Below are 24,457 nucleotides of genomic sequence, written 5' to 3'. Positions count from 1 at the left end.
GTATAGGCTTTCAGACTTACAAGATGAAAAGCGTTACGTGATGGATGGTGGTGATGGCTCCACCACAATGCAAATGTTTTTAATATTACTGAACTGTACACTTAAAATGGTTAAGATGGTGTGTTTTATGTTATGTGTATTTTATAACAGTAAAACTTTGAAAAAGTCAGCTCTAGTCAGGCCACTCCCCTGCTCAAGTATCAGCCAGCTGCAGAGCCCAGAACCTGCACCGAAGGTCATCGCCACGTGGCCACTGCCCCTGACTTCCTCTGTTCCTCACCCTTGCTCTCTTCCAGGGCAGACACTACTGGAGGAACTCAGAGAGGCTTTAGAACTGATGAATGCAGGTAAGCAAGCAAACACCTAGCTCCCTGCCCTGCACACCCACCCAGAGCCCAGCCTTCAAGCCCCTGGCCATTCTGTACCCTTACTCCTGTCATCCACCCTTCTTCTCAGTGAAAATGAGGAAAGAAAAAAAAAATGATACCCAGGAAAAAAAGAGAGACATACAGCTAGATCTCTTTCAAGTAGAATATTCATGGAGAAAGTTCTGTCAGGATGTTATTCAGCCGTTACTCCCTGCTAGTGGAAACTGAACTTTGTAACCATAGGCACTGTTCGAACTTTTTCAAGGAGCAAATACATACAATACTAGGCTTAAAATGAAAACAAAGAAATCAAACCAACAAAGAGGCCAACCCATCTGTAAATGACTCCTGGTTCAAGATGTCTTTCCTGACCCCTCACTGAACTCTCCTGCCTTTTGCCTTTTTTGTGACATTGGATCATTATTGTTATGACTGCTGTAACTAATGGGCCAGGTATTAAACTCTCCAAACCTCAGTTTACTAATCTGTGTAAGGGGGACAGTCAGTTCCCATGTGATAGAATTGTTGAGATGACTCAAGCAAATAACTGCTTGCTAAATGCTGACCATAGCATCTGCCAGAACAAGAGCTTAATAAATCTTTGGTTGCTTTTAGTATTTTTTGAAAACTTTTATTTATTTACTTTTATTTTTTGGCTGTGCTGGGTCTTTGTTGCTGCATGTCGGCTTTCAAAATTTGTAGCGAGCATGGACTACTTTCCACTGCGGCGCTCAGGCTTCTCATTGTGGTGACTCCTGTTACAGAGCGCAGGCTCAGCAGTTGTGGCTCATGGGCTTAGCTGCTCCACAGCATGTGGGATCTACCCAGAACAGGGATTAAACCTGTGTTCCCTGCATTGGCTTCTTAACCACTAGACCACCAGGAAAGTCCTGCTCTTACTATTATTATAATTTATTCTAATTCCAAACAACCTTTCAGTGTAGGCATTATCAACATTATAAATGATGAAAATAAGGCTCAGAGAGGTTTGGTAACTTGCCTAAAGTCACACAGCTAATAAAGGGCTTCCTTTACTAGTTAGATGAAAGTTCATCACCCATGAGTGAAAGTTGCGGGGAATTTGCACAGTCCATGAGAGACACCATCTGGGGAAGGAACTGTAGAGGTGTTAAGGAAGTTTAGGAATAACTAAATCCAAACAAAGGAAACATGCCTGGCTTGAGACTGTAACTCAGGAAGAAAAAATTGATTTCAGGGTACTGGACTCTATCTGAAGAAAAAAAATGTGGAAAGGGTGAACTTCATGGGACCCAGGAAAGGGAGACCCAGGGGATACGAACTGTGAGTTGTTTAATTGCTCCCTGTAGGGAGACAGGCTTGTTCTGGCCATGAGTATTCTTTCTGTTGTAACCTAGTGTTAATCACACCAAATGGCTGTGATGTCAAGTGTATAATAGCACGGAACTAACGTTCATGCTCTACGTATCAAAAGATGGGTGGAGAGAATGTCTTATGTCAGTTTGATGAAGAATCCATGATTACACTAGAATCTCTTGATGGGTTAAGCTGGACCAATGGCAGAGGCACATGGATTGTGTTATTCTGAGTGACTCTGCCTAAACATGGTAGCACCAGCCATCACAGGGACACTGGAAGAAATGAATAAATCCTGTGAAACTTGTATTCATGATAAAGATGTGGCTGGGATTTTGTTCACTTTATCCCACCACTTCTATGGAGACCTCTTTAACCCAGGAAAAGGAATAGCTCTGCATCTCCTGAGAGGTTCTGGTCTCTTTTTAGTTTACAGATGTTGGGTACCAGGTAATGACTGTGTTTCCCTCTTTGAACTGGCTGCTAGAGAGCTCAGTTACAAATCTGTAGTTTTCCTTCCAGCATGATGTTTATATTAACCTTACTCCTGGTTTTACCCCATTTTTCTAACTATTCATTTCCCTGGTTGTAATTTTTATTGTTTAAGCTATTTTAGATTATGTTTAAAACAAGGCCCTCCTCCAGGGGAAATCTTCCTGACCCAGGGATCGAACCTTCGTCTCCTGCAGCTCCTGCATTGCAGACAGTTTCTTTACTGTTGAGCTACTGGGGAAGCTCTGTTTAAAACAAGGCTGGTATAAGTGAATACCATGGTTATTCCAGGACTGGGATTTACTGTAACCTGGATGAAATGTTTCCAAAGAACCCACCTCTCTTGACTGATTTCTTGGTCACCAAGCAATATTCTGATTGGCAGTCATCTTTTCCCTTCTAGGAATCTTACTACTAGGAGTTCGGCATGCTGGATAGTGGGCAAAAGTATTCCATCTCAGGAGTTAAATGGTTTCTAAACCAGAGATTCAGCAATATCTTGGGTGTGTCCCAGTTTCTCTTTGGGTGTGGGGATTGTTCTAGAGCTCAGAAGGGAGATTCCTGGGCAAAATCACAGTACAACCAGTTCTTTTACTTCATTTTATATGAGGTAAACCCCTCTGTGATGCTCTCCAGGGGAAGACAGAGGAAGGAACCAGCATTAAGGAGAGACAGAAAGTACTAGGCAGCTTAGTGTGTGAACACATTCATTTTGGTACTAGTAGCTGCTGATCTGGGGCAGGTTAGAGGAGCTAAGTCTTCATTTATAAAATGGAGATAATAAAGTCGCCTAATGGCAATCTACTCCAGTACTATTGCCTGGAAAATCCCATGGACAGAGGAGCCTGGTGGGCTACAGTCCAAGTGGTCGCAGAGTCCTACACGACTGAGCGACTTCCACTTTCCTTTTCCCAACTTGCAGCTTCCCAGGTGGCGCTAGTGGTAAAGAATCTGCATGCCAATTGCAGGAGACGCAGGTTAGATCCCTGAATTGGGAAGATCCTCTGGAGGAGGAAATCGCTACTGACTCCAGTATCCTTGCCCAGGAAAATCCCATGGATAGAGGAGCCTGGTGGGCTACTGTCCATGGGGTTGCAAAGAGTCAGACACGACTGAGCACCTGAGCACCCAACTTGTCTAGATTAAATAAGATGACTCATGTAAATCACTTAGCATAGCTGCTGCAACTATTGCCATTTCTAGTGCTGCCAAAACTGATATAACCATCACTGATGCTCACTTCAATTCTACGAGGTAGGCTGAGTGAAGCGAAAGTCGCTCAGTCGTGTTGGACACTTTGTGACCCCATGGACTATACAGTCCATGGAACTCTCTAGGCCAAAATACTGGAGTGGGTAGCCTTTCCCTTCGCCAGGGGATCTTCCCAACCCAGGGATCGAACCCAGGTCTGCCTCATTTCAGGCGGATTCTTAGGAGGTAGGTTTAGTTCAGTTCAGTTCAGTTGCTCAGTCGTGTCCAGCTCTTTGCGACCCCATGAATTGCAGCACACCAGGCCTCCCAGTCCATCACCAACTCCTGGAGTTCACTCAGACTCACGCCCATAGAGTCAGTGATGCCATCCAGCCATCTCATCCTTGGTCGTCCCCTTCTCCTCCTGCCCCCAATCCCTCCCAGCATCAGAGTCTTTTCCAATGAGTCAACCCTTCGCATGAGGTGGCCAAAGTACTGGAGTTTCAGCTTTAGCATCATTCCTTCCAAAGAACCCTCAGGACTAGTCTCCTTCAGAATGGACTGGTTGGATCTCCTTGCAGTCCAAGGGACTCTCAAGAGTCTTCTCCAACACCACAGTTCAAAAGCATCAATTCTTCGGTGCTCAGCCTTCTTCACAGTCCAACACTCACATCCATACATGACCACTGGAAAAACCATAGCCTTGACTAGACAGACCTTGGTCAGCAAAGTAATGTCTCTGCTTTTCAATATGCTATCTAGGTTGGTCATAACTTTTCTTCCAAGGAGCAAGCGTCTTTTAACTTCATGGCTGCAATCACCATCTGCAGTGATTTTAGAGGCCCCCCAAATAAAGTCTGACACTGTTTCCACTGTTTCCCCGTCTATTTCCCATGAAGTGATGGGACTGGATGCCATGATCTTTGTTTTCTGAATGTTGAGCTTTAAGCCAACTTTTTCACTCTCCTCTTTTACTTTCATCAAGAGGCTTTTGAGTTCCTCTTCACTTTCTGCCATAAGGGTGGTGTCATCTGCATATCTGAGGTGATTGATATTTCTCCCAGCAATCTTGATTCCAGCTTGTGTTTCTTCCAGTCCAGCATTTCTCATGATGTACTCTGCATATAAGTTAAATAAGCAGGGTGACAACATACAGCCTTGATGTACTCCTTTTCCTATTTGGAACCAGTCTGTTGTTCCATGTCCAGTTCTAACTGTTGCTTTCTGACCTGCATACAGATTTCTCAAGAGGCAGGTCAAGTGGTCTGGTATTCCCATCCCTCTCAGAATTTTCCACAGTTTATTGTGATCCACACAGTCAAAGGCTTTGGCATAGTCAATAAAACAGAAATAGATGTTTTTCTGGAACTCTCTTGCTTTTCCCATGATCCAGCGGATGTTGGCAATTTGATCTCTGGTTCCTCTGCCTTTTCTAAAACCAGCTTGAACATCTAGAAGTTCACGGTTCATGTACTGCTGAAGCCTGGCTTGGAGAATTTTGAGCATTACTTTACTAGCGTGTGAGATGAATGCAATTGTGCAGTAGTTTGAGCATTCTTTGGCATTGCCTTTCTTTGGGATTGGAATGAAAACTGACCTTTTCCAGTCCTGTGGCCACTGCTGAGTTTTCCAAATTTGCTGGCATAGTGAGTGCAGCACTTTCACAGCATCATCTTTCAGGATTTGAAATAGCTCCACTGGAATTCCATCAGCTGCACTAGCTTTGTTCGTAGTGATGCTTTCTAAGGCCCACTTGACTTCACATTCCAGGATGTTTGGCTCTAGATGAGTGATCACACCACAAGATGACTCATGTTTTGAAGACGGGACGAGGGTAACGCGCGTTCCTGTCACTCCGCAGGCTGCCACTAGAGGGCAGGCTGAGGTAGGGCGTGCGGGAAGGAGCAAGGCCTCTGGTTAGCTCCGTAAGCCGGAACAAGCGGTAACAAAGGGGGATAGAAGCAATCAGCTCTTATTGAATAAGTGTGAGCCCCGGGGTTTTAAAAGTACGAGCCAGGACTCTGTCTCTTTCTCCCCGTCCCTCTGCTCCTGAAGTCTGTCTGTCCGTCTCAAGGTCTCAGGTGGTCTTTGCTTCTTTTTGGATCACTCAGCTCACAGTAACATTTAAATCCACCCCCTCTCATTCATTCTTCTCTCCATACTCTCTGGGACTTAAGGAGTGGGTCTCTTTTACCCTCAGATTTCTTTCTCTCCAATAAATAAATGAGAGACAGGATACCGAATCCCCACTCTGGGGCAACTCAGGCTTCTGCTCTAGGCAGAGCGACAGCAAATAACATGCATCATTCCGTCCTGCAGAGCCTTAGATCCACAAACTCACTTGATTCCACCACCATAATTCTGGTGACTACCCCATAGGCCTTGTCCCATCCCGCCTTCCACCCACACGCTCCAAGCCCCATGGGCAGTCTTATGCAGAAGCTTCTGGTAATAGGGCGAGTGTGGGGAAGGCCTCACGCCCTTCCGCATGCAAGATAGGCAGCATCAAGATTTAAGGAGTTACTGCTAGTGTATTCTAAGCACAGTTCTAAATGGACCAATAGTTGCTCTTTCAGTCCTGCATTCTACTGGTAAAAATTTCTGTGAATGCACGCAGTTTCACTTCTAAATGTCTCAGGCAACAGAAGGCATCACAGATTCTTTGGACCCACTGAGGAAGCCCCAGGCTGTGCATTTAGCAAGAGGACATTTCAAGAGGGGACTCGGGCTCAGGTGGATTCTGACCAGTTTGGTCCCCAGGCTCCTGACACTGGAGCCCAGTGAGGATCCAGTACAGGAAGTTTGGTTCTGTGAGCAGCACAGCGAAAGGGCCATTTTCTGTTTCCAGGAGGAACAGCTATTCTTGTGTGTGGCTTGTAAAGATCACCCACAGCACAAAGGCCACCGGGTGCTGCAGAAGGAAGACGCTGGGCCTCATGAGAAAGGTAAATCCCTTTACTGTTAAACCAGGTACAAATCTCGGAGTGACTGGCTGTATTACTGGCTTATGCGCTAGTACAGAAAAATAAACTGCTCTATTCTCTAGACACAATTCTAGATGCACTAACAGTTGCTCTTTCAGTCCTGAGTTCTATTGGTAAAACTTTCTGTGAACACACACTATTTCACTTTTAAATGTTTCAGGCAACAGAAGGCATCACAGCCTCTCTATCTGCAGAATTTTGAACCCTGAGTGTTGCTCTGAGATTTCACATACCCTCCAGAATCCCCTTCAGATTTCTGAATATGAAGCAAACGTGATTGGACATGAAGTTGTAAAAACAAAAATGTTCACGATAAATAAGGCTTTCCTTGAGGTTGGCTCTATTATTTGGGCAGATAAAAACCACGTTATTTCTAGAAAAATGAAACCAGATATATTCGTCAGCTTTGTTTCTACTGAGAGGCAGAAATCTGACTCAGGCTTGTCAAACGGTGAGTCACTGTCTTACTGAACAAACCAAAGAAAAGCCAGGGAGCAAGTGAATCTCAGGTACAACTAGAACCAAGGGCTTGAATGCAACTAAGACTGCCCGCCTCTTATTTTCTCTTGTCTCCCACAGGGGAGCTGTATGACTCCTCCCTGGGAGAATGAGGGCTCTATCCTGCTTAAGGCTACTAATGTCTACCACATTGATACAAATTGGGAAAAGCTATTTTCCTAAAACACAATCTTCATCATTCTCTACTTATTTGTTGGGATCCATATATTGGAACCTTGGGCAAATAGGCCCTAAGTTTTCCTACCAACAGTAAGAGTCTATTCCTAATCTCTTGTTGCTTCAATTGCCTGGGAAACCAAGGAGGTATTAACCTTGAGTTGTACAGGTTCCATTTCTTTTAGTTTCTTCTCTTCACTCTCAGCACCTGACTCTCTCCTTCGTCTACTACGCCCGCTGGCTCACTTTGCAAATCATCCTCTCAGCCTGCAGATCACCTGCTGTGCCTGGATACAGGCTCTTGATGGCATCAGCGAGTGTGAGAAGCCACGATAATCCTGAGAGCCAAGGAACACTTCTGCAGGATTCCAAATCCACGAATTAGAGATTAGAGGCTTTCCCCCTCTCTTCCAGGAGGTGGCGCCAGAGGACAGGTTTCGCCTTCACTCACTTGGGTTCCCTGTCCGTGAGAATTGGCACTTTCCACCCCTGCACCTCAGTTCCCGGTCAAGGGTGTGGCCCTTCATTGCTTCTTGTGCCTCCAGAGTCTTTGGTTCCTTGTTGAAGCCACTGCCGCTGGCGTCGCTGCCTGGTAAACCGGGATAGCAGGTCCTTCGCTTGTGTCGGGGATCCTCTGACCCGTGGGGGGAATGGGGGAATGCAGGCGGCTGTGACCAGGCAGGCACCTCTGCCGTGTCCTGTGTGGTCAGGTTCTCCTCTGCTGCTGTGAGTTGGGGGAGGAGAGGCCGAAGTCATGCGCATCTCAGTGGCTGGTGGGTTGGGGCCCCAGGACCCACTTCTGTGGCTGCCTCCCTGGGCACCGCTGAGACTGGAAGGCTGGATTCCCGGGTCACCTTGCTGCTACTGCTGGGGGTTCCTGGGCTTCCGGCTCCGCGGCCGCAATTGGAGAACAGGATCGCGGGCTCCGCTCCTGCCCTTCCCTCGGTTCCGCCTCCCGTCTGGGTCCCTGTCCACCCACTTAACGCACATTGTGTGGGGTTCTCCGCATCCTGGGGTGTTGGGCAGAGGCACCTCTGTTTTGTCGTGCATGTTTACCGGTTGTGGATGGAAGGGGAGAGACAAAGGCAGCTTTTCGCTCCTCCTTCTCCTCAGGTTCCAGTTTTATGTCCAGAATCTGCTGATTCTGTTTAGCTGGAGGCCTGGCTCAGCTGGAGCCTGTGGGGCTCTGGGGAGCCTCCCAGACCTGTGACCCCCCAAAGTCCTAGGTCAACATCAAGGCCAGAAGTTAGATTTGGGACCAGGACTGCAGGGCCTTTAATGTCAGGTTGGGAGGTAATCCACACACTGGAGATATCTGGCTGCCTTGTCTTTTTATTGTACATCTTCCTGCTGCTGCCCAGGTGCTGGAACCTTTTCTCTCTAAGTGGAGGCGCTCAGACCTCAGTGGCCTCACCCTGTACTCTCCAGATGCCGCTTTCTGGGTCAGCTCACTCTCGCACCTCCTGAGAGGCTGTTCTCACCTCCATCTCCCTCCTCAATCCCCTCCTCTGCCTCCCCACTCCCTGTTGTTAATGGTGAGCTTCTTTTTAAACTCAGAAAAGAAAGAGGGACATAGGTGAGAAGCCCATCCTCCTCCTCCTGCACTCCCACCCCTGCACCTGCATCCTCACCTTCCACACTGATGCTGGTCGGTCCCCTCCTGTCTAAGGCCGCCCCCCAGCGTGGGCAGAGGATCCGGCTCCATCCTCCCCTGTGTCATCAGTTTCCCGCTCTCTACTGGCTCCTTCAGTCCTGCACACAAACAAGCGCAATTCCTTCCACTAAAAAAAGAAAAGTCCAACAAAACTAACTAAATATAACAAAGTCCTCCCATAAACATCCACCACTCCGCATCCAGTTTTTTTCCAACTACTTCTCCATATCTAGGACTCTCCTTGCAGAAACAGTTCTCTCACCCACTGGGTTGCCTTTTTATTTTTATCTAATGAATATATGCACATAGTTTTCAAAAGTAAAACTCTTCTGATATCTAGATAGACTTGATATCTAGACTGATGTCCCTAATCTTCCGTGTCACCCCATCTCTTGAATCTCAGAGACAGCTGTTTTAGTTCTTTTGGCTGATTCTCTGATTGTCATCTCAATGCCTCTAAATAACATGCCCCTTACCATACTCCCTCTCTGTTTTTCAGTTTTATGTATCATTTTTCATTCTGGTTCTTCTTTCACAGACCCCTCTCCTTCAGATATAATTAGAACTTTCTTTTCCCTGAAATAAATAATATGTTAGCTTTATTGTACTTATTTTAACTCATTCCCACCTCTCCCGAGTCCTGTCTTCATGAACATCTGTGAGCATATTTGCTGTTCCACTAAATTCATCTCTTTGCACAGACTGTCCTGCAACCCTCAGCTCTGCCCCATGGGGACAGGTTCCCTGCACACCTGGGGCAGGGCTGACATGCCGGATCTCCTCATCTCAACCTGGGCAGCCCTCTGCCTCTGGGTTCTGCTGCCTGTGATCTCTTTATGTTTATCCAGTTAAGGAAAACAACACCAAAAGCTCAGTGTAATATAGACAGGGATTATCTCCAGCGATGGGCAGTTTTGAACAATTACAACCTTAAGGTGATAAACTTCCCTCATAGCTCAGTGGGTGAAGAATCTGCCTGCAATACAGGAGACCCGGATTCAATCCCTGGGTCGGGAAGACCCCCTAGAGAAGGAAATGGCAACCCACTCCAGTATTCTTGCCTGGAGAATCCCAGGGACCAAGGAGCCTAGTGGGCTGCCGTCTATGGGGTCGCACAGAGTTGGACACAACTGAAGCAACTTAGCAGCAGCAGCAGCCAGTATTCTTGCCTGGAGAATCTCATGGACAGAGGAGCCTGGCAGGCTACAGTCCATGGGATTGCAAGAGTTGGACATGACTTAGGGACTAAACCACGACCACTTAATGTCTGAACATGCTAGTTGTTAAAATACATATTAATGAAATATTCTGTGCATGCTGCATTTTAAGACTCTAATAAGAGTTTCTATGTGAAGATTTTATTTTAATATGTATCAGCCTATGAGTCACACAGTATCCTTTGGGGGAAGAGACTGAAAATTAAGAACACTCTGCTGCTACTGCTGCTAAGTCGCTTCAGTCGTGTCCGGACTCTGTGCGACCCCACAGACGGCAGCCCATTGGCCTCCGCATCCCTGGGATTCTCCAGACAAGAACACTGGAGTGGGTTGCCATTTCCTTCTCCAATGCATGAAAATGAAAAGTGAAAGTGAAGTCACTCAGTCGTGTCTGACTCAGCGACCCCATGGACTGCAGTCTACCAGGCTCCTCCGTCCATGCGAGTTTCCAGGCAAGAGTACTGGAGTGGGATGCCATTGCCTTCTCCGTAAGAACACTCTAGATATGCACTATCCAATGTGCTAGCTACTAGCCACATATGGCTATTTAAATTAAATAAAATTAAAATAAGCACAGACTTACAGATACAGAGAACAGATCTGTAGTTGCCAAGGGGGAGAAGGGCTGGGGGAGGGATGGACTGGGTGTTTGGAGTTAGTAGATGCAAATTATTATCTATAGAATAAATAAACAACAAGGTCCAACTGTATGGTACAGGGAACTATATTCAATAGCCTGTGATTAAACCATAATGAAAAAGAGTATTAAAAAGTATATATATATATGTAAACTGAGTCACTTTGCTGTACAGCAGAAATTGATACAACATTGTTCAGTTCAGTTCAGTTCAGTTGCTCAGTCATGTCCGACTCTTTGTGACCCCATGAATCGCAGCACGCCAGGCCTCCCTGTCCATCACCAACTCCCGGAGTTCACTCAGACTCACATCCATTGAGTCAGTGATGCCATCCAGCCATCTCATTCTCTGTAGTCCCCTTCTTCTCCTGCCCCCAATCCCTCACAGCATCAAAGTCTTTTCCAGTGAGTCAATTCTTTGCATGAGGTGGCCAAAGTACTGGAGTTTCAGCTTTAGCATCATTCCTTCCAAGGAAATCCCAGGGCTGATCTCCTTCAGAATGGACTGGTTGGATCTCCTTGCAGTCCAAGGGACAGCATTGTTAATCAACTATAATTCAATAAAATAAATAAAATATTTAAAAACTAATTAAATAAAATGAAAGTGCTCAGCACAATAGCCACTTTTGAGGTGCTAAATGGCCATGTGTAGCTAGTGGCTACCTGATCTGGACAGCACAGATACAGAACAATTCCTTCATCACAGAACGTTTTGTTAGACTGGACTGCTCTTCATGATTTGTGGACCTCAAGTCAGATACATTAGATACATGGGGGATGAAAGGGCTAATATTATTTCTCTTAGACACTATGTCAGATTTCTGTATGGGATATGAACACATTAAGCTGGTGTGTAACAAAACCAAACTAGGTTATGAGTGGGTCTGGAGCCTTCAAGGACAAACTCTTCCCAGGTCCAAAGGAAACACCTGTCCCTCCACCTCCTCTCTGGCATCACTTACTAGGGGCTGAGTAGATAACTCAGGAGAGAGTTCTCTTTTCCTGAGGAGAGGAGGGCAGGGCAGAGCTTTCAGCTAAGTTTGGGAAGCAGTGAGTCCAGCTCAGGGGGAAGGAGTCTCTGAAATGAAGAGGAAGCAAAGTCAGGGATCAGTTGGGAGACCCCCTGGCTGTGGAACCCTTGATGTCAGCGAGAACTTTTCATGAGATCCATGAAGTGAAAACTACTTTTATAGCATCTAAGATATTATTTGACTTTTCACTATGTTGCAATTTGCTTTGGGGTAGAAGTAACAATCATAGAGACTATGGCAGGATACAAAATTAATGCACAGAATCTCTTGCATTTTTATATACTAACAACAAAAGATCAGGAAGAGAGATTAAGGAAACAATCCCATTTACCACTGTAATAAAAAGAATAAAATATCTAGGAATAAACCTACCTAAAGAGGCAAAAGATCTGTATTCAGAAAACTATAAGACACTGATGAGAGAAATAAAAAAATAATACAGATGGAGAGATATACCATGCTCTTTGATTGGAAGAAGTATCAATATTGTGAAAATAAATATATTACACAGAAGAATTTGCAGACTCAGTGCAATCCCTATCAAATTACCAATGACATTTTTCATGGAATTAAAAAATTGTACAATTTGTATGGAAACACAAAAGATTCCAAATAGCCAAAGCAAAGTTGGGAAAGAAAAATGGAGTTGGAGGAATCAGGCTCCATGACCTCAGACTATACTGCAAAGCTACAGTAATCTAAACAGTATGGTACTGGCACAAAAACAGAAATATAGATCAATGGAAATAGATAGAAAACCCAGGGATACACCCACATACCTATAGTCACCTAATTTATAACAAAGGGGGCAAGAATATACAATGGAGAAAAGACAGTCTCTTCAATAAGTGGTGCCGGGAAACCTGGACAGCTACATGTAAAAGAATGAAATTAGAACACTCCCCAATACCATACACAAAAATAAACTGAAAATGGATTAAAGACCTAAATGTAAGGCCAGACACTATAAAACTCTTAGGGAAAACAAAGGCAGAAAATCCTCTTTGTTTTTCTTAATATATATATTTTCTTGGAGTATAGTTGACTTACAATGTTTCAGGGGCACAGCAAGATGATTCGGTTATATAAATACACATATATTATTTTTCAGACTATTTTTTATTATAGGTTATTACAAGATATTGACTATAGGACACTCTTTGACATAAATCTCAGCAAGGTCTTTTTTGATCCACCTCCAGTAGTAATGAAAATAAAAACAAAGATAGATGAATGGGACCTAATGAAACTTAAAAGCTTTTGCCCAGCAAAGGAAACAAGATGAAAAGATAACCCTCAGAATGGGAGAAAATATTTGCAGATGAAGCAACTGATTAAGTATTAATCTCCAAAATATACAAACTGCTCATGTACCTCAATATGAAGAAAACAAACAACCCAAACTTTTTGTTTAAAGTAGACAGACGACCTAAATAGACATTTCTCCAAAGACAAACAGATGGCCAACAAACACATGAAAAGATGCTCAACATCATTATTCAGTTCAGTTCAGTTCAGTTCAGTCACTCAGTCGTGTCCGACTCTTTGCGACCCCATGAATTGCAGCATGCCAGGCCTCCCTGTCCATCACCAACTCCCAGAGTTCACTCAAACTCACGTCCATGGCATCGGTGATGCCATCCAGCCATCGCATCCTCTGTTGTCCCCTTCTCCTCCTGCCCTCAATCCCTCCCAGCATCAGGGTCTTTTCCAATGAGTCAACTCTTCAGATGAGGTGGCCAAACTTTTGGAGTTTCAGCCTCAGCATCAGTCCTTCCAATGAACACCCAGGACTAGTCTCCTTTAGGATGGGCTGGTTGGCTCTCCTTGCAGAAATGCAAATCAAAACTATAATGAAGTATCACCTCACACTGATCAAAATAGCCATCATCAAAAAATTTATGAACAATAAATGCTGGAGAGGGTGTGGAGAAAGGAAGCTCTCCCACACTGGTGGTGGGGATGTAAATTGATACAACTACAATGGAGAACAGCATGGAGGTTCCTTAAAAAACCAAAAATAGAGTTACCATGTGCGTACTAAGTCGTTTCAGTTGTGTCCAACTCTTTGCAAACCTATGGACTGTAGCCCATCAGGCTCCTCTTGTCCATGGAGATTCTCCAGGCAAGAATACTGGAGTGGGTTGCCATGTCCTCCTCCAGGGGGTCTTTCTGACCCAGGGATTGAACCTGTGTCTCTTAAACATCCTGCATTGGCAGGCTTTTTTTTTTTTTTTAAACCACTATTGCCACCTGGGACATATATTAACCTCAAAAATGCATTCCAATATACATCGGGTGCAGATTCCACTTATATGAGGTACCTGCTGCTGCTGCTGCTGCTGCTGCTCCTAAGTCGCTTCAGTCATATCCGACTCTGTATGACCCCATAGACGGCAGCCCACCAGGCTCCGCCGTCCCTGGGATTCTCCAGGCAAGAACACTGGAGTGGGTACCTAGAATAGTCAAATTCATAGAGTTAGAAAGTACATTGGTAGATGCCAGGGACTAGTGGGTGGAAAGGCGGAGAAGAGGAATGGGGAGTTACTATTTAATGCGGGCAGAGCTTCAGTTTAGGAAGGTGAAAATTTCAGGAGATGGATAATGGTGAGAGTAACGCAACAGTGTGAATGTAGCTAATGTCCCTGAACTGTGCTGTTAAATATGGTTACAATGGGATGTTTACATTATGTGACTTCCGTCATATTAAAAAAACACATAAAAAGTGGAGACTAGGATAGCAAACTGGCATAGTAATTATTTTCACCACCTACATGCAGGAAAAAAAGCAGGTTTGCTTTAATAACTCCTGATTGACACATTACCAATTTTTATCTTTCCTTAATAAACCACAATGGTAAACATACAAAAAATAATATATATATATATATGTATAAATGAATCACTTTGCTGTACAGCAGAAATCAACACAACATTGTAAATCAACTGTACTTCAGTAAAACAAAATTAAAATGTATAAAAATTCTTATCTTTCCTAAGTCATCATCTTAAATCCACACTGTCAAAGTATCTTCTGTAGCCTCTGAGATGCAGGAGCTCCTGGAAGGCCCCTGTCCTGAGGAAAGGGAAGCTGGAGACTGAGTTGGTCCCCAACTACATGATGCTCCCAGCAGGGGAGCAGCACAAAGATGATGATGGAAGCATCATTCTTTGAATAGGTTGATACAGAGCCCTTGTTTGAGTTTCCTGAGCCATACAGAAAATTCCCATTGGCTATCTATTTTACATATGGTAATGTAAGTGTCCATGTTACTCTTTCCATACATCTCACCCTCTTCTCCCTTCTCCCCATGTTCATATGTCTATTCTTTATGTCTGTTTCTCCACTGCTGCCCTGTAAATAAATTCTCCCCAGCAGACCACAGAGCTGGGGTGTAGACAAGTGAACCCTGCCTGTTCCCACCCTCCCCCTGCAGTTCCCCTGAGGCAGAGACCTCCTCTCTAGTCTCCCCTCTAGGGCCTGACCCAGGGCCTGACTCAGGGGCTCAATCAACACTCCCTGAAACACTACCCTTGGGAAGCGGCCTCTTGTGTCCTAGTCAAGACAGTGACTTCCTCTAGTAGGCACCCACAAACACTGAATCTTATGGAACTTTTGATTTGTTCTAAGAGCAGGACTGTGAAGGTGCCAAGTGGAAATGTTGGCTTCTTTGCTGACAAAACCATGGAGCCAGCAGCACTTGTGCTCTTTCACAAAAGGCCACCAGAGGACAGAGTATGACTGCTTATGACAAACACTCAGTCCCAACCCCCACCGCCCCATGCTCCCCGCCGGCCCCCCATTCAAAAGTTGTTTTTCCCAAGTTAGCCTTAATCGGAACATGTTTGAACTTGGAGGATTTCTTTAAGGTACATTGATTTGCTTTTCTTCTTTCATCTCATTTGGAAGCTAATAAAAGTCCACTACAAGTAACAAGCATAAGTTGTCATAAGTTGTCCCTGACATAAGTTGTCCCTGTGACACATGGATGGTAAAATTATGTGTCCAGTTCTCAATCTGTGTGTAGCCTCTGTCCATCCTCTCTCTCTCTATCCATCCATAAACATCTATCTGTGTAACAGTCTATGTAATGTACTAGAGGTGCTTTTCAATCATGTTACCACAGATCTGTGACATGAGTCTTTGTGTACTAAGTGTTCTGCTCAGAAGACAGTGGGAATGCCCCTGACGCCATGTGAAGGGGGGCAGTCTGTCTCAATGTGAGTCGTTCAAAGTGGAAGATCCTCTCAGTGTAGTCAAGGTCAAGCCCATACTGTCTCCTGTCCCCAAAGCATTGAGTCTGCCTTCCTGGGGGAACTTTGCTAAAATCCTTCATATTCTAAGAAACATCAGTGTGCAAATAATGAGAAATATTTACAGTAACTGTGGGAGAGAGATAAAGTGATGGTTTTAATTACCTGCTACTATGACAACTGTTGGAGAAGACTCTTGAGAGTCCCTTGGACTGCAAGGAGATCCAACCAGTCCATTCTGAGGGAGATCAGCCCTGGGATTCCTTTGGAAAGACTGATGCTAAAGCTGAAACTCCAGTACTTCGGCCACCTCATGCGAAGAGTTGACTCATTGGAAAAGACTCTGATGCTGGGAGGGATTGGGGGCAGGAGGAGAAGGGGATGACAGAGGATGAGATGGCTGGATGGCATCACTGACTCAAAGGACGTGAGTCTGAGTGAACTCCAGGAGTTGGTGATGGATAGGCAGGCCTGGCGTGCTGCGGTTCATGGGCTCACAAAGAGTCGGACACGACTGCATGACTGCACTGAACTGAACTGAATGGATGATAACAACAACCTTAACTGTATTCCATTACAACCGCTACTCAGCGATGTGGGAGCAGAGTCTATACCTGCTAAATGAATACATTTGGGATCAGGACCTGACAGATTTGAGAATGTATTTGAAATTGGAACTCTTCTGGAGCCATCCTGACAGGAAGTAATCATAAATTGGCTGCTACCTCACCTGCCAGGCCCTGGACACTGACAACCTTCCCATATCATCCCTCAGCCAGGACCCCCTGATCACAGGTATTCCTCACATGAAATCTCACTATCAGTTCTAACTTCTTGTGCTCACTTTAGCCTCCTTGATTGTCCTAATGTGTGTTCACCACTCTAGGGATCCAGGGACACCTCTGATTCCCTTGGGGAACTAAGAGATGGCAAGAGTGACGTCGACATTCTAGGAATCAGCAAACTAAAATGGACTGGAATGGGTGAATTTAACTCAGACGACCATTATATCTACTACTGTGGGCAGGAATCCCTCAGAAGAAATGGAGTAGCCATCATGGTCAACAAAAGAGTCCGAAATGCAGTACTTGCATGCAATCTCAAAAATGACAGAATGATCTCTGTTCGTTTCCAAGGCAAACCATTCAGTATCACAGTTATCCAAGTCTATGTCCCAACCAATAATGCTGAAGAAGCTGAAGTTGAACGGTTCTATGAAGACCTACAAGACCTTGTAGAACTAACACCCAAAAAAGATGTCCTTTTCATTATAGGGGACTGGAATGCAAAAGTAGGAAGTCAAGAAACACCTGGAGTAAAAGGCAAATTTGGCCTTGGAATGCAGAATGAAGCAGGGCAAAGACTAATAGAGTTTTGCCAAGAAAATGCACTGGTCATAGCAAACGCTCTCTTCCAACAATACAAGAGAAGACTCTACACATGGACATCACCAGATGGTCAACACCGAAATCAGATTGATTATATTGTTTGCAGCCAAAGATGGAGAAGCTCTATACAGTCAACAAAAACAAGACCAGGAGCTGACTGTGGCTCAGATCATGAGCTCCTCATTGCCAAATTCAGACTTAAATTGAAGAAAGTAGGGAAAACCGCTAGACCATTCAGGTATGACCTAAATCAAATCCCTTATGATTATACAGTGGAAGTGAGAAATAGATTTAAGGGCCTAGATCTGGTAGATAGAGTGCCTGATGAACTATGGAATGAGGTTCATGACATTGTACAGGAGACAGGGATCAAGACCATCCCCATAGAAAAGAAATGCAAAAAACCAAAATGGCTGCCTGGGGAGACCTTAAAATTAGCTGTGAAAAGAAGAGAAGTGAAAAGCAAAGGAGAAAAGGAAAGATATAAGCATCTGAAGGCAGAGTTTCAAAGAATAGCAAGGAGAGATAAGAAAGCCTCTTCAGCGATCAATGCAAGGAAATAGAGGAAAACAACAGAATGGGAAAGACTAGAGATCTTTTCAAGGAAATTAGAGACACCAAGGGAATATTTCATGCAAAGATGGGCTCGATAAAGGACAGAAATGGTCTGGACATAACTGAAGCAGAAGATATTAAGAAGAGGTGGCAAGAATACATGGAAGAACTGTACAAAAAAGATCTTCACGACCCAGAGAACCGCGATGGTTGATCACTTATCTAGAGCCAGACATCCTGGAATGTGAAGTCAAATGGGCCTTAGAAAGCCTCTCTACGAACAAAGCTAGTGCAGCTGGTGGAATTCCAGTTGAGCTATTTCAAATCCTGGAAGATGATGCTGTGAAAGTGCTGCACTCAGTATGCCAGCAAACTTGGAAAACTCAGCAGTGGCCACAGGACTGGAAAAGGTCAGTTTTCATTCCAATCCCAAAGAAAGGCAATGTCAAAGAATGCTCAAACTACCGCACAATTGCACTCATCTCACATGCTAGTAAAGTAATGCTTGAAATTCTCCAAGCCAGGCTTCAAAAATATGTGAACTGTGAACTTCCCTGATGTTCAAGCTGGTTTTAGAAAAGGCAGAGGAACCAGAAATCAAATTGCCAACATCATGGAAAAAGCAAGAGAGTTCCAGAAAAACTATTTCTGCTTTATTGACTATGCCAAAGCTTTTGACTGTGTGGATCACAATAAACTGTGAAAAATTCTGAGAGAGATGGGAATACCAGACCACCTGACCTGCCTCTTGAGAAATCTGTATGCAGGTCAGGAAGCAACAGTTAGAACTGGACATGGAACAACAGACTGGTTCCAAACAGGAAAAGGAGTACATCAAGGCTGTATATTGTCACCCTGCTTATTTAACTTCTATGCAGAGTGCATCATGAGAAACGCTGGACTGGAAGAAACACAAGCTGGAATCAAGATTGCCGGGAGAAATATCAATGACCTCAGATATGCAGATGACACCACCCTTATGGCAGAAAGTGAAGAGGAGCTAAAAAGCCTCTTGATGAAAGTGAAAGAGGAGAGTGAAAAAGTTGGCTTAAAGCTCAACATTCAGAAAATGAAGATCATGGCATCCGGTCCCATCATTTCATGGGAAATAGATGGGGAAACAGTGGAAACAGTGTCAGACTTTATTTTGGGGGGCTAGAAAATCACTGCCGATGGTGATTGCAGCCATGAAATTAAAAGACGCTTACTCCTTGGAAGAAAAGTTATGACCAACCTAGATAGCATATTGAAAGGCAGAGACATTACTTTGCTGACCAAGGTCTGTCTAGTCAAGGCTATGGTTTTTCCAGTGGTCATGTATGGATGTGAGAGTTGGACTGTGAAGAAGGCTGAGCGCCGAAGAATTGATGCTTTTGAACTGTGGTGTTGGAGAAGACTCTTGAGAGTCCCTTGGACTGCAAGGAGATCCAACCAGTCCATTCTGAAGGAGATCAGCCCTGGGATTTCTTTGGAAGGAATGATGCTAAAGCTGAAACTCCAGTACTTTGGCCACCTCTTGTGAAGAGTTGACTCATTGGGAAAAACTCTGATGCTGGGAGGGATTGGGGGCAGGAGAAGGGGACGACAGAGGATCACATGGCTGGATGGCATCACTGACTCTATGGGCGTGAGTCTGAGTGAACTCCGGGAGTTGGTGATGGACTGGGAGGCCTGGTGTGCTGCAATTCATGGGGTCGCAAAGAGTTGGACACGACTGAGTGACTGAACTGAACTGAACTGATGGTTCCAAATATGAAAAAGAGTACGTCAAGGCTATGTATTGTCACCCTGCTTATTTAACTTCTATGCAGAGTACATCATGAGAAACGCCGGGCTGGAAGAAGCACAAACTGGAAACAAGATTGCCAGGAGAAATATCAATAACCTCAGCTATGCAGATGACACCACCCTCATGGCGGAAAGTGAAGAGGAACTAAAAAGCCTCTTGATGAAAGTGAGAGAGGAGAGTAAAAAAGTTGTCCTAAAGCTCAACAGTCGGAAAACTAAGATGATGGTATTCGGTCCCACCACTTCATAGCAAATAGATGGGAAACAGTGGCAGACATTATTTTGGGGGGCTCCAAAATCACTGCAGATGATGACTGCAGCCATGAAATTAAAAGATGCTTACTAATCTTTTAATGGAAGGAAAGTTATGACCAACCTAGATAGACAGCATATTAAAAAGGAGAGACATTACTTTTGTCAACAAAGGTCTGCCTAGTCATGGCTATGGTTTTTCCAGTAGTCATGTATGACTGTGAGAATTGGACTATGAAGAAAGCTGAGTGCTGAAGAACTGATGCTTTTGAACTGTGGTGTTGGAGAAGACTCTTGAGAGTCCCTTGTACTGCAAGGAGATCCAGCCAGCTCATCCTAAAGGAGATGAGTCCTGGGTATTCATTGGAAGGACTGATGTTGAGTCTGCAGGTCCAAGGGTCACCCCAACACTGAGGGATCCGCCGCTCCCCACTGACCCAGGAGGAGCTCAAGGGGACTTGACCTGGTTTCATTTCAGTGTGGATTTAATCCCTGCGGATGGTCTGGGCGGGTCAGGGTCACACACCCTCCAGGAAATGTATGGCTGCAACGTGGGGCCAGACTGGCGTCTCCTCCGCGGGTATGATCAGTTCTCAGTTTGCCTATGATGGCAGAGAGTACCTCACCCTGAACGAAGACCTGCGCTCCTGGACCGCGGTGGACACGGCGGCTCAGATCACCAAGAGCAAGTGGGAGGCGGCAGGTGAGGCGGAGGCACGCAGGAACTACCTGGAGGGCCGATGCGTGGAGTGGCTGTGCAGATACCTGGAGATCGGGAAGGACATGCTGCAGCGCGCAGGTACTAGGGGCGCCGGGCCGCCCTGGTCTCCCCTCGGGCTGGAGCTGGCTTCCCAAGAGGAGAAGAAAGTGGGGTCCCTGTGGGAACAGCGCGCCAGGTTCTTGTCAGGAGAGGGAGGAATGCGCCCAGGTTTTCATAGTCTGTACAAGACGGTGACTCCCCAGTAGTTTCGTTTCTCTGGACAATTAAGGAATCCAGTGCCTTTGGGGAAGAAGCAGGAAACCATCCCTGAAATAACTGGTCAGCGGTGCCCTTTCACCCTGCCCGCCATCTTGTGACTCGTGACTTTCACCCTGCCCGCCATCTTGTGACTGGTGGCTTTCTCAAGGCCTGTTCTCAGACTAGAGCATCATAAGAGGCCAGACTCCAGCTTTTCTGAGTCATTCAGTTTCCAACAAAGTCAGGACCATTGCTCTGTATTCTCCCCCTTAAGGTGGAGCATCCTACCTTGGCTCTCACCCTGACTCCAGAACTTTACAAGGACTAGGAGATTTTCCCAGACACCAGAGCCCAGACTGGTGTCTGGTGTTTGTGGTTTTTCTTTTCAAACTCATTTTCTCATCATTTCTTAGAATGGTCACGTGATGCTTCCTCCGTGGCCCATGGGAGTAACATAAACTGTGAATTTTCTGATTCGTCTTCCTCAGAGCCTACAAAGGCACATGTGACCTGTCACCCCATCTCTTGAGTGTGAGGTCACCCTGAGGTGCTGGGCCTTGGGTTTCTACCCTGAGGAGATCTCACTGACCTGGCAGTGTGACGGGGAGGACCAGAGCCAGGACATGAAGCTTGTGGAGACCAGTCCTTCAGGGGATGGAACCTTCCAGAAGTGGGCGGCCCTGGTGGTGCCTTCTGGAGAGGAGCGGAGATACACATGCCCTGTGCAGCACCAGGGGCTTCAGGAGCCCCTCACCCTGAGATGGGGTATGGAGGGGGATGGGATGGAGCTTTTCTCAGATAAAGCAGGAGCCCTTCAGGACTCAAAGGTCAGGACTCAAGCCTGAGGTCAGGGCCTCTTCCTTTTCCTCCACAGAACCTCCTCAGACCTCCTTCCTCACCATGGGGATCATTGTTGGCCTGGTTCTCCTCATGGTGGCTGTGGTGGCTGGAGCTGTGATCTGGAGGAAGAAGCACTCAGGTAGGGAAGGGAGGGAGAGATCTGAGTTTTCTTGTCTCACTGAGGGTTTTCAAGCCCAGGTAGAAGTTTGCCTGCCTTGTTCCTGAGAATTACCATCCATACATATGGGCTTGCTGGTTTGGAGCTGATGCTAACATTGACCCTTTTGTAAAGTACACGTGAAAATGAAAGACAGATTTTTTACCTTCATAATTCCAGTTGGGGCCTGTTTCTCAGCACTTGAAGATCAGAGGGGAAGGTCCCCACTGAGTTCAGACCTCTAGAAGGGTTGGAGATGGTCCGGTCCCCCCACATCTCCTTTCTTTATATTCCTGATTCTGTCCTGGATTTTTGGTTACAGTTCCAGAAAGTTCTCTGGGATCCAGAACTAGAGGGTTTCTCTAGGGTATCATGATTCAGTCTTCTCCATGTATTCTCTCGAGATGTTTTCTTCTTGCAGGTGAAAATGGAGGGTACTGCACTCAGGCTGCAAGTAAGTACAGAGGGGGTGTGAGTCCTGAGACTCTTCTGAGGGTGCAGACAAGAGGCCATGGGGGGTCACCCTCCTCAAAGTTCATTCTCTAGTTTCTCTCCTGTGGGTTCTGACCACATCCTGGTCTTGTTCTCCCCCAGGCAGTGACAGTGTGACCAGAGCTCTCATGGATCCTAAAGGTGAGACCCTGAAGGGTCTTGACTGGGGGAGGAGTTGGTGCAGGGGGGACACACTGGGTGGCGGCGGTCTTTGAGTGGGACATGTGAGCATGTGGGGGGCTGTGGAGAATGTGAGCCCTTACTTGACTGACCTACACTGGTTCATGATTCTTTTCTTTCACAGTGTGAAACAGCTCCCTTGTGGGGACTGAGTGAGGCAAGATTCCATATCCCACCCCTGCATTATGACTTGAAGATCTGACTTCTCTTTCTGCAGAAGTCATCTGAATGTGTTTGTGCTGCTATTAGCATAATGTAAAGAAGTTGTGAGCCTGGCCCCCCTCTGTCCACCACGACCCCACCTCACCCTGGACTGTTTTAATACCATGTTTTATTGCCACCTGGTATCCCATCACTTCATGGGAAATAGATGGGGAAACAGAGGAAACAGTGTCAGACTTTATTTTGGGGAGCTCCAAAATCACTGCAGATTCAGACTGAGCGACTGAAGTGAACTGAACTGATTGAGCTAAAGTTTAAGGATGAGACTTAATTGACAAGGCAAGAATTACATGGACAAGTAAAGCTCTACATTTCTTAACTTAATGGTGATGGTTTCCTGGACCAATGAATGGTAAACTTCTGCCATAAAAGAGATTATGTTTTTTTCTTTGAAATGAGTGTGCTTGGTGAACATTAGCTTTACTCTGATGATGCTGTAAAAGATCTGATACACTGCAAGAGGAACAGAAGTAAGTATATCATGTTAGAATAGGGCACAGAATGGCATGTTACTTCTACAATCTGCTATTATCCACTTGTGTTACAGTAACTTAAGAAAACCTGGTGTGAATATCGGCCACTCAAAATTCTCATACTTAGATGAAGTTCAAAAGATGGTGTTCTAATCTTAACATAGGCCTTGCACAGATATTGCTATGTTGTATTTCTTATTGCAAAAATGAGCTGCCTTTTTTTAAAGGAAAATCTAAAGGCTTATGGTCATATTTCAAAATGCAAATTATTTTTCTAAAAAAATCTTCTAAGATGACATAGGAAGTACACATCAAGCACTTATGCTGCATTCCAAAGTATTATGTCCCAAGGAAAATAATTCGGGTGAGCTGAACTAGCCTCTCTTTCATGGAATAGAATGTTTACTTCAAAAAATGAATGACGCTGTAAGATCTACAAAACTTAGTGAAGCATTGTATTAGTTTTAAAAAATCTTATATTAGTATAAAAGACAGTCACTGTGCAAAATAAGCTTATGGATTTTAGTGTAATTGAAATATTCAATAATATCATTTCAGGTCCACTTTGAAAATAACCTTTGAGCCTTTTACCTCGTTGCAGCCGAGAAAGCAACATGGCTCACCAGCAGCTCTACTGGAGCCATCCGAGTAAATTCAGCCAGGGTTCTGGCTCTTGCCGGGTCTGCTCAAACCGGCATGGTCTGATATGGAAATATGTGCCTTATCCGGAAATGTGCTGCCAGTGTTTCGTCAGTATGCGAAGGACATAAGCTTCATTAAGTTGGACTAACAGAACTTTCTTAGATGACTCATCCAGCACATCAACCTCAGGAGGAAATAATACTAGCTCTTCGTATGTAAAATAACAGTTTTCAAAAATTAAAAAAAAAAAAAAGAAGAAAAAATAATCTTTGAGAAACTACCACTTTTGTAGTTTTCGTTTTGGATCAAAGAGGAACTTAGATATATTATCTGAAAAGTTATTTAAATACTGTTACGTATGTGTGGACTTTTTATTTTCATAGATTTCAACCAAAATAATGGATTTAACAAGAAGGAAGCATAAACATCCAGTGATCTTCTAAGGAGACTTGCAAAAATATAAAAATGTAAAACGCTCCACTGTTCCCACTGTAGTGTTTATTTGGGGAAAAATAGTTATATTCCATATTAACAGTGTGAGTTGTTAATATTATTCTAAATAAATGACTAAGCAAATACTAACTCTTATTATTTCTAGTATGGAAAATATCGATAGAAGTAAATATAAACAAAATTGCCCTTGGGGTCCTCACTATTTTGTTGGATTGTATA

At 44.8% G+C, this 24,457-nt stretch overlaps 2 pseudogenes; both read left to right on the top strand.

Annotated features, from left to right (window-relative positions):
* Positions 7,800-22,676, top strand: LOC102176414 (annotated as a pseudogene).
* LOC102188847 lies at positions 23,748-23,933 on the top strand (annotated as a pseudogene).

This window comes from Capra hircus, chromosome 23 (genome assembly GCF_001704415.2).
Source record: "Capra hircus breed San Clemente chromosome 23, ASM170441v1, whole genome shotgun sequence".
Classification (NCBI taxonomy): Eukaryota; Metazoa; Chordata; class Mammalia; order Artiodactyla; family Bovidae; genus Capra; species Capra hircus.
The sequence above is the reverse complement of the archived record's forward strand: the minus strand, read 5'-3'. Positions and strand labels throughout refer to the sequence as shown.